Source organism: Perissodus microlepis, chromosome 11 (genome assembly GCF_051167445.1).
Source record: "Perissodus microlepis isolate ML-2025 ecotype Zambia chromosome 11, ASM5116744v1, whole genome shotgun sequence".
Classification (NCBI taxonomy): domain Eukaryota; kingdom Metazoa; phylum Chordata; class Actinopteri; order Cichliformes; family Cichlidae; genus Perissodus; species Perissodus microlepis.
The window spans coordinates 4,739,393-4,750,890 of NC_140471.1; positions in this window are offsets into that span (position 1 = coordinate 4,739,393).

An 11,498-nucleotide genomic window follows, 5' to 3' on the forward strand; every position below is an offset into this window, starting at 1 on the left:
GTGTGTGTGTGTGTACAAACTTAAGAACATAATGACAACATTCAACAATTAGACTTAACAGATACATTTTGGTTTATAAATGGATTCCATGATTTCTTTTTTAAACTCCAACTGCTCATTTAAGAGTGCAATGAGAGATTAACTTACTTACTTATTTAGTTCCTCCTGCGCCGGATGGTGCATTGGGTGGCAAGGGATCGCCAACGAGCTCAGTTTGCAGCCACATCTTCAGCCTCGTCCCATGAAAGATCGACCGCTTTCAGGTCCTCAATGAATGACCGTCTCCACGTCTGTTTTGGTCGTCCACGACTCCATGACCCTCGGGCGGGTCTCCACGACACGGCTATCTTCAGTAATCGTTCCGGATGTTGGCAAAGAATGTGACCGGTGAAACGAAATCGTCGCTCCAATACCAGGTCCACTAGGGGTCTAGAGACGGTGCGCTGAAGGACCTCCTTGTTGGTAACATGATCTTGATACGAGTAGCACAATGTCGTCCGCGCAATCAAGATCTGCAATTCGTCGTCCGTCGTGTCCTTGAACTCGCATGATGAAATCCACAGCAAGCACAAAAAGGAACGGCGAAATAACGCAGCCTTGTCACACTCCCATCTAGATCTCGAACGAGTCCGAAAGATTTCCTCCGTTATTTTTGCCGGTAGCCGGTAGCCACATGATTATCAGTAGTTACCACGCCTACCTAGCCGCATCAGAGCCGTTTTCCGTCAACAACTTCCATTTTAGACCCACCTACAGACACGTGACTGGACAGTTGCCACATGCAGTAAATTTGGGCCCACGTGGGTTTTGGCATTGCAACGTCTGATTGTTTGAAGCGACGTGAACGTGGCATCATTGCTGTGATTCTATTGGCTCAAACGATTAAAAAGAGGTGTCAATCATGCAAATTGACCAAAAGAAACCAAAGTTACAGCCCCTCAGAATTTAAAGGGCCAGAGACCAATTAAACGCTCCATGCCCACGGCAGAAAAGGGCCATTGCCATGTAAATGTGTGGTTAATTCTTCAAAAATATATATATTTTTTAAAAAAGCATTTGTAGGCCTGTTAATAAAATTAATTCATTTTTTCATGTTAACTGACACATTTTTAAAAGGGTTATATGCTAAAAATAAAAAATATAAAATCTACTTATTTTTTCTGTGTTCCACTCTCAGGAACTTTGACACCGTAATATCTGCTTCAATATTTACACCTCTGATGAAATTTCAGAAGTGTCAGACAGAGTTTGTAATTGCAGAGGAATAATCAATTAAATTTGGGCATTACATTTTTGAGCAGGAAGCTCAGAAACTCCCTTGGGGCTTAAGAGGTTTTAAACTGCATAATTTAAAAAAAAAAAAAAAAAAAGAGTGGAAAAGCACTATATAAGAATTTTGAAACGCAGCCTGGTGTGATGGTGCATTCATGGCCTTACAGGTTACCTGAACATAAGAGGCAAATTGTTCAGAAGGAAGTTGCTGAAATGCTGAGAATGGGAGTGATAAAAGAGTCAAACAGCGTCTGGTGTAGCCCCATAGTTCTGTTTGTAAAGAAAGACTGGTCTATACTGTCATGTGTCGCTGTGTGCAGGCAGGAGTAGTGGACCCAAAGTGCAGACTCACGGCAGGCAAAAGTGTACTTCAAAACTCAGCTTTTATTGCTGGATGGCAAAACGTAACAAAAATCCAAATAAACTTACATAAGCAGGCAGACAGAACACACAGCATAAATGAGGGTAGATCACGACACAGACACAGAGAAACACAGGGCTTAAATACACAGAGGGAGCAATCGGGGAATGGGTAACAGGAGGGAAACACAGCTGGGGCAAATCAGGCCTAACGAGACAAAGGAAGCAAAACCAGACGCATTTAAATGAGACACAGACTTTCAAAGTAAAACAGGAAACATAACACAGACTGAACTTACAGACACAGACTCACAGGCAGGCACTACAGAGGGAACAGAGACGTGGGACCAGGGCAGACACAGACACGGAGATATAGCCGACAGGGGAGACAGCAACTAAGGATTACACAGAGACATAAACCATAAGACAGAACTCTAACAAAGAAACCAAAGACTAGAAATGATAAATAACATAATAAACTCAAAAACCCTGGGTCAACGACCCAGGCATCCTAACATATACAGCCTCAGTGTGGACTCCCGCAAGGTTCAGCCGATGTCGGCACAGCCTCAGTCGGGTGGTGCGGGTGTGTGGCAGGGGTGTGGTCTCCGGCTCTGCTGGAGGGGTGGTACGGTAAGCTGACGGGGCTGTGCCGGGAGGATGGAGTGGACAGGTGAGAGTAGTGATGGGATTTCTGGCTCTTTTTAGAGAACCGGCTCTTTTGGCTTGACTCATTAAGAAGAGCTGGGTCTTTCGGATCCCAACCAACTCTTCAGGTTGTTTTGTTGCTTTAATTAACTTATTATTAACAACAATATAAAATTATGCACAAAAGGAATTACTAATGTAAAAAAACAACAACCTGTGTTTATATATAAATATATACAGTGGCCCATAGAGACAAAGCACGTACAAACTCCAAAAAGCACGTACAAATTCCAAAGCATGTACAAACTCCAAAGCACATTTCTAGCGTTAACTGAACTTCCAAAACAGAGCTACCTAGATCACTTAAATTACACAATTGAAAGCATATGTGTATTGTTTGTGTATTTATACACAGGCACTCATACATATTCAAATAATTTAAAAAAATGTTCATTTACCTGTTACTACCACACACCAAATCCGGTCGTTGGTACTTCCTGGCTTGTGTAGCCACTAGGTAACAAAAGCTCAACACTGCCCCTAGCATGCTGGAGCACTTCTGTTGTGTTTTGTACATGTTTTGGAGTTTTTACATGTTTTGGAGTTCTTACGTGTTTTGGAGTTTGGACGTGCTTCGGGGTTTGGACGTGCTTCGGAGTTTGTACGTGTTTTGGAGTTTGTACGTGTTTTGGAGTTTGTACGTGCTTTGTCTCTAGAGGTCACCGTAAATATACTTTTATTTATTCACTCCACATAAAATGTAATAAATAAGTCATACAATACAAAAACCAACTATTTACATTTCAACTTTTAACTATTTAAATTTTCAGCTTTTTCCTTTTAAACAAATTTAAAGTGAAACAACACAAAACACTGCAAACACAACACAATTAAATATAAATATGAAAAAATATGAAAACAAAAAGAAGATGCACATTCTCTGTCATATGGGCCTGCATGAATTAACTTTCTGAATCCTTTATCATCCCGTCTTCCCAGCGCCAAGCACAAGGCTCGAGGGAAGCGGAAAAAAAGAGGGTGAGAGAAAGAAAAAAGCCGGCTCGCGTCGTTCACTTCAAAGAGTCGTCTCTAAGAGCCATTTCGTTCACGACTGACAAATCACTAGGTGAGAGGGATACAACTAATGAACCATGTCCTTTTTAGTGCCTAGGCCCAGAAATGAGCGGTGTGTGGTGTGGGAAGGTGCTGGAAAGCTGGCTTCCCGGTGGAATATATACGGTGCTGAAGCAGTGGGAATGCTGTATTTTAAAATAAAGGTGCTCAGAGGGACCCTGGAACACTGTGTGGATCCTGATCATTTCACAAAGAACTAGTCCATTTACAACGGGTGCACCTCAAAATATCCTTTGTAATTTTTCAGTGTGTGAAGCTTTAATCTCTTTTTTCTTTGCTCACAGAAAATAACTATAACAATATTATAAGGAGTGCTTGCATGTTCAAGGTATCCCTGCTAACCCTGGATGAATCTAAACAGATTTCACCATAAGGTTCTGTGTCCCATGGCAACCTAAATGTTTCTCCACCCTTACTGAATCAGTTTGCCATGAAATTTTCCAGTTTAATCTTTTTATATATTAGTGCAATACATCAGAAATCCCACACTGTTGTACAGCACAAAGCATTTATCAGTTCTTTGCGCCACTCCATAGTCTCATTGGTCTGAAATCGATCACAGCAGTTCAGGAGTCCCCAAAACATTCACTGATTCACAGCAGAAGATTATTCCCACTACACACCACACACACACACATCACCATCAGTCTTTTTGACTGGAGGGCCTGTGTTTTTCTGAGGTCATGGAAGATCAATGTTGACTCCATGGCATAATCATCTGAGGAATAAGATTAGCATATCTTAGCCCGATTGAGTTGTCTCATGAATGCAGTGGGGAGGGCTGATTAAGGATTGATTATCCCAGTAGGAGCAGTTGTGAATTTCAGGAGACAAGGAGAGAGAATGGAGGAAAAAGAGAATGGAATAGTGGAGAAATACTGACTTTGAATGTGGCACCCAAAACCATTTTTATTCCAAATGAATAACTAACCTTAATCATAATCATTTACAGCTTGCCTGATTTTGCTTTATTAATTCACATATATATCACCTATTACATCTCATAAAAATATTTTTGCAGTGTCACCATGTTCAGGGTCTTTCCAAATTTTGTCTAACATAGAGGTTTGTTGAAATTCCAACTTTTTTAGGTACTTGAAAAGTGAGAGGATGATGAGAACTATATGTAACATCAATATAAAAATATATACTGACCATCAAGAGCACAGCAAAAACAAGATTTATACACAAAAACTTGCCTAAAGAAGTAAGGGAGTTTTCAGACATTACAGTAAAAACCCAAAACAAATCCATGTTGGGTGACACTTTATAATACCCACCCACTATTGAGCATTATTAAGGTATTAGTTAAAACTTAATTCATCATTTAAAAACCAATACTCCCTTTTAGCTTGTCATTTATAAACATTGATGTAAATAGTTGCTTTGTACTTCATAGTAATTTCACACTATTAAGCATTATTAAGGTATTAATAAAGTATTAGCAAGTGCTGAATTCATCATTTATATAGCATTAATCATCCCTAGTTTGCCATTTATAAATAAAGATATATTATTATGAATATGATTATTACTAGTAGTGATGTAATTGCAGTGATATCTATATATAGTGTAACAGTAACAGATGGAAAAACATATCTGTATTTATAAATGGCATACTAAGGAGGAGCCCTCGCTGATACCTCACTAATGTTTAATAGTGTGACATTACAATAAAATGCTACCAAATAGTTTTGTAGAATTTATTTGGGAGTTGTTAACGGTTCATGATATAATTTTAAAAAGTCTATGTAAATGATTAATAAAGCATTTAAAGGCACATTTGAAATGAGCTAGTTGTATTAATAAAGGTTTTATAACTATTTCATATTCTAATTTGTGGTTAATTTAGATGGTAACTAGTTGTTAGTTCACTTTTTTCTGTGGCTTTATTAAAAATGAGAATCATCTATATCCTACAAAGCATTTACAAATGAAACTAAAATGCCACCAGAACTTTCAGACTCGAACAAGTCTCAGCTATCTTCACAGTAAAAGAAGGGAAGAGACAAAGCACAAAATGATGCAGAACATATAAATATTTATTGCAAGACGTAAACATAACTGAATAGGTGCAGAAGTAGAGTGTGAGTTTTACAAGGGTTTAAAAGAGAAAGCGTCACAGTGAGCGATTGGAGCCACAGGGTACTTTAACTTAAATATACTGCTCAAAAAAAAAATTCATGGGACATAAGACTGGCATCAAGTCTGTTAAACTTGTGAGACAAATTATCAATGTCTCACAAGTTACAGTTAAGTAGCATATGGGGTTGTTAATCAGTTTCACTAGTTCTACATTTGGCTAGAATCAGTGTCACAACTGATAGCATGAGGTGATAACTGCAGAGATTCCACAAGTAGTCCAACTCCTCCAGGATGCCAAATCAATACGTGACATTGTCTGAAAGTTTGCTGTGTCTCCCAGCACAGTCTCAAGAGCATTGAGGAGATTCCAGGAGACAGGTAGTTACTCTTGGAGAGCTGGATCGGGCCGTAGAAGATCCTTAACCCATCGGCAGGACCTGTATCTGCTACTTCTACAGTGCACAGAATTAGCAGGTCCACCACTGGTGCCCTGTGCTTTTCACAGATGAAAGCAGGTTCACCCCGAGAACATGACAGATCTGAAAGAGTCTAAAAAAGCTGTGGAAAGCATGATACTGCCTGTAACATTGTTCAGTATGACTGGTTTGGTGGGGGGGTCAGTGATGGTGTGGGGAAGCATAGACCTCTACAGTCAGGCAACTCTGAGTAGCATTTTGAGTTGTTGGCATGAAATTGGACTAGCCTGTGCATCCTTTTTTCACTGTGAATTTTGGGGTGTTTTTGAATTTGGCCCTCAACCTGTGCATCAAAATGACGTGGCATCCTTTTATTCCTAACACATTACCTAGTTCATATTGGTATAGATGCCCGGCATGATTGTTTTCCCCACTGAGATCTTTTCGAAGTGTGCCTTTAATTTTTTTGAGCGGTGTATACTGAAATGTCATCATGAAAAAAATAACAAAGATTAAAAATCAAATAATGTTCTAAAAACAGTAGTGAGTATTTCAGACAACTTCACAAACAAGTACAACCACAAACAAAGTATCTATCATATTAAACTGTTAATGCCTATTTTAAGACTTTAGTTTAAATTCTTGACTTTGTTTCTTGAGTTCAAGCAAAGACATATGGCAATATAGTGTAGCTTTAAGTAAAATGTGACATGAAAAAAAAATTGCCATTCAGGTTAAGGCAGAAATATGCAATAGTAGCTAAAGATGAATCATTTACACAGTCTGGGGCATGATCAGGTTCAAACCTCCCTTCCCTTATGTCTAGTATGCTGGGGTCTTCCCATGATTCATTCACTATGTGTTTATACACTACTCTGCATTTAATAATTATTTAATATTGATCTCTTACACAATGTGTCTTTCTCAAATCACCCCCAACCAGTCGGAGCAGATGGCTGCCCCACCCTGAGCCTGGTTCTGCCTACGATTTTTCCTGTTAAAGGGAAGTTTTTCCTTCCCACTGTCTGTTAATTCTTGGTGAAAGGTTTTTTTTTGATAGTTTCCCTCTATTATTTTAGGGTCTTTACCTTACAGTATAAAGTTGTGAGGTGACTGTTGTTGTGATTTGATATCATTTATATAAAATTCAATTAAAACATTACATTGAAACTAAATTTTCAAAATGATACCATGAACCAATAACAGCTACTAAATAACAATTTATTTAAAAAAATGTATAAATGACATACTAAAATGAAGTGATTTAAAATTCTATATGGATTCTATAAACACATACTTTATATGGATTTGCCCTGAAAAATACTTACTTGCCTTACTTTGAGCTTTGGAGTAAAAAAAAAAAAAATTGGAACATTCCTTACAGACTTCTTGTTCATTGTTTATTGTCTACATGTTTGTCCTTAAATATTCATACATAAATTCCAACCTCTGACATTAGCTGTGACAAGGAACCACAGAGGGCTCATCCACATTTTGTGCCAGTTTCTGTCAGAGCATATAAAGAGCCCATTACTGTGTCTGTTTGAGTAGCCGCAAATATCATTAGCAAGTCCTCCATGCCACCTCTGATTGCTTTTTGTGGATCTCCAGTGGGGTAAAGGTTACCTTGCATTCATTTACTGAGGCCATTACCTGCATATTCACACCAGATGCCATTACACATTATCAGAGTGTGACTGACAGATGCCAGAAGTGATTAGATCCAGCGGTTTAAAGTGGATGCTTACTGCCTGAAAATACACCTCCTGAGCTCTTAGATGTCAGCATGAAATGAGACAGACACTCCAAATGAGAGAACAGCTCAGGCTAATATCCCATTACAAATGCTGTTTACTCTGGGTTTAGCTGGCTGCCCATAACTGTGTCTGCCCAAGCTGTGTGTTGCACGGAAGGAGCTCTGCCAGAAACATTTCTCTTGGAACATAAGAAGACATTCGCAGTGTTTCAACCAGAATGCTGCATATCAAATACATCCAAATTTTTGTCAATCATATCTGAAATCTCCTCCAAAAGTAGGCTAAGTGGTAGTCAGAGAGTGGCACAGTGCCATGCTGGATCACCTCACAGCTAACATACAGGAAATAAAATTATTTAGTGAGTCTTGTATTTTCGATGGTCCCTTCCTCTTTTATGGATGAAGCTGCGTTCATCATTAAGAGAATACCACAATTTTGAATGGCAACATAATGGCAAACAGTCATCATAGTGTATGGCTTCCCTGAAAAAAATAGTAGAGGTTTTCACTTCTGCTAATTCCACTCAGTGCAGAATCTGAGCACTGTACCCGACTCTTTCTTCCACATCAAACATTCACGATATAACTCTGTAAAATTGAAAACTGAATATAATGATTTTAGCATTATGAGGTCTATACAGTATTAGATGTATAGAATAGACGTCTCCCCTATTGGCTTCTCTTCATTGGTCCCTGTTAAATCCAGAATTTTCACATACAAGGTTTTGAATATTCAGGCCCCATCTTATCTTAAAGACCTCATGACCCTAACAGAGTGCTTTGCCTCACATTGTACTTTTAAAAACCCTATGAACCACAAGTAAGTCAACTGTCTGAAAGCGGGGGGGGCAGATACTGCCAGCTTTTCTGGGCACCTGGAGCCCCTGGGACCCTGACCTCAGCTTGCACTGAGGAGCCTGGTCTCCAGTGGGATTGGCTGCCTGTCCTCTTAGGTCTTCAGTACTCTTGGGGGCTGCAGATGGCCTGGTTTCACCAGATCTATCTCTGCCTGCCTCTGGCTCGTGGGGGATGTTATTGCAGCTTCCCATCCTCATTGACAAGTACACTTCATGACAAAGACAAACACACACCACAAGAGGATTGTTGATTTATGTACGTATTTATTAGGGGTGCAACGATACTCGTATCGATATTGAACCGTTCGATACAGTGCTTTCGGTTCGGTACGCATATGTATCGAACAATACAAAATTTTTAATTTATTTTATCAACTTTCCTTCTGACGATGCTGTCTGTGTTGAGTGCTCAGTGGATCGAACCCAGATTCACTGAGCACAGGGCAAGCTAGCGAGACAGAAGTTAAGCTCTCCTTGCAACATGGCAAATTGAACCTCCCCCACCCTCATTCAGATCTGGCGTTTGGAACTATTTTGGTTTTCATGTGACGTATGACCCTGAAGGTAAGCGCGTCATGGACAAAAGTAAAACAGTATGTCGGATGTGCCACCCAATGCTCAATTACATTGGTGGGAACTAGTGCGTTAGCGCAGTTAGCTCGTTAACGGAGATTTGCCGTGTTGTGGCGTTAACGTCATTTCAACGAGATTAACGCTGACAGCACTAGTGGGAACACAACGAATATGACTGCACATTTACGCTGACATCATCCTAGTGCAAAGACAAGTGGAAGCAGACAAAAACAACAAGCACGCATGCTACAAACTTTACCCGAGTCATTTAGACAGCCGTTAGCACATGATTCTCCTTATGGGGACCTGATATGTTTAATGTGCTGCTGAGAATATAGCCCAGAAGAAGCGTATAGTATAGCTTTTATTTTGGAAAGAGACATTTCTCTGTAATAAACTCTCTTTTCCAAAGATGAGTGATTCCTCGATCAGATAGATTTATTATTTTATCCCTTTGTTGTTTCAGCAACATTAAATTCAAAAACTGTACGTTTGAGTTAAAATATATATTTATAATTTTAATAAATGACAAATTAAAAAAGCATGAACATTTTTTTGTATCGAAAAAATATCGAACCGTGACACCAAAGTATCGAACCGAACGGAACCGTGAATTTTGTGTATTGTTGCACCCCTAGTATTTATGTATGTATTTCTGCCTGTCCTGCCTTAGACATTATATATGACAATGTATTAACTGAAATAACACGAATAGAAATGAAGAAATAAACAGATAAATCCTGAACAAGAGGAGCCTATAGTGAATTTATACAGCTGATCTTGGAAAAGTAAAACATGTTTCTCACAACAGTGCACTCAGATTATTCTGACTGCAAAAGTTGCTGGAGAGGAGAGGACAAAAAAAGAGAAGTGAATTATGTCCAGAGGTAAGCTGATTAAGAAATTTTCATCCACCCAATTATTTCCACTAGTCATCTCAAATCACCATAATTAAGAGCAAAGTGTTAATATCACGGAAGAAATCAAGACTGCCTTTTATCTCTTATCATGCATATGATTTTTATTGATAGGCTGGCAAAGCGTGCCGTTTTTTCTACCTAATGATTCAAATAATGTTCTAAAAGATTCCCACCAGATCTTTATGTAATAGTACAACAAAGGATGTAATCTGGGTGCTGAGCTACACCTAGCCTTGATATGTCATGGTCCTGGGTAATTAGACCCAGTGTTTTGAATTTTCTTGTATTTTGATGTCATTTTGTATTATTGTTTATGTTTAAGTTCACTTTGTTAGTCTTGAGTTTATTCTGTATCAACTAGGATGTTCTGTTTAGCTTCTTGATTAGTAGATTTCCTCTTGTGCCTTTTTACTCTGTGTTTCTGTGTGTGTGTGTGTCTGTGTTTATATATGTTGTATGAGTACTTGTATGTTCCCCCCAGTTTGTCATGTCTCTCTTGTCTCCTCTCTCCCTTGTACTCCCACATGCTGTCTCTCGTCTGCCTTTCCCCCACTCCTGTGTTGTTGTTTTTTTAAACTCAATTCCCATCTCTGATTCTGATTGAGGCTGCCAGGACACTGGCGCCACCAGGCCCTCTGACCACCACCAGTAGGCAACGGGTGAAGTGTATTGCCCAAGGACACAATGACCGAGACTGTCGAAGCTGGGGCTTGAACCGGCAACCTTCCGATTACAAGGTGAACTCCCAACTCTTGAGCCACGATCGCCCCATGTAAGCCCATGTAAGTGTCCTGTTGGTGGTGTTGGTGGTGTTGGTGGCGTCAGTTACACAATGCACAGTACACGGGCAGGAATGCATTTCTTGCATTTCTTGGAAATTTTGACACCACTTCATAAGAAGAATGGGATGGGTGAAACTTCAGTATCGTCGATGTAGTATTGCTGTGTGATTTTTATTACTATTAATGAAGGCTACTCGCCACCGAGCTAACATTGTTAGCTGGCATTAGCTGGGGTTAGTTCATAGACTGCAGAGTGTTAGGCCATTTCTAAATACTCATGTTTTCGCTTGTCCAGACTTCCTAAGTTCACACGGGAGTCCAGACTTCCAGAGAACGCAGCGCGATTGTTCCACAGTTGGAACGGCAGTGTATTTGATTACATCACAGCTCCGGAGTTTTTACTGCCATCCCCCCTTAATTTAACCATAATTAATATTTGCAACAGAAATTACACATGACATTAAAAAAAATTAGTAGCTGGCAGAGGGGAGTGAGCTGGCAGGCAGATCAGACAGTCACAGAGCAAGAAGCCCCATAAATACATCACATTCAGTTGTTGGCTTCAAACGCCTCCTCGTCAGCCTGGTCTCCACGCTGCTCCTGCAGATCCACAGAGCCGTGCTGCGTTCTACTTGTTAAACAGGAGGACGCGGTTCTCGAGTGCCACGTCTTGCATCAGTTCCCATCGCCCCGCT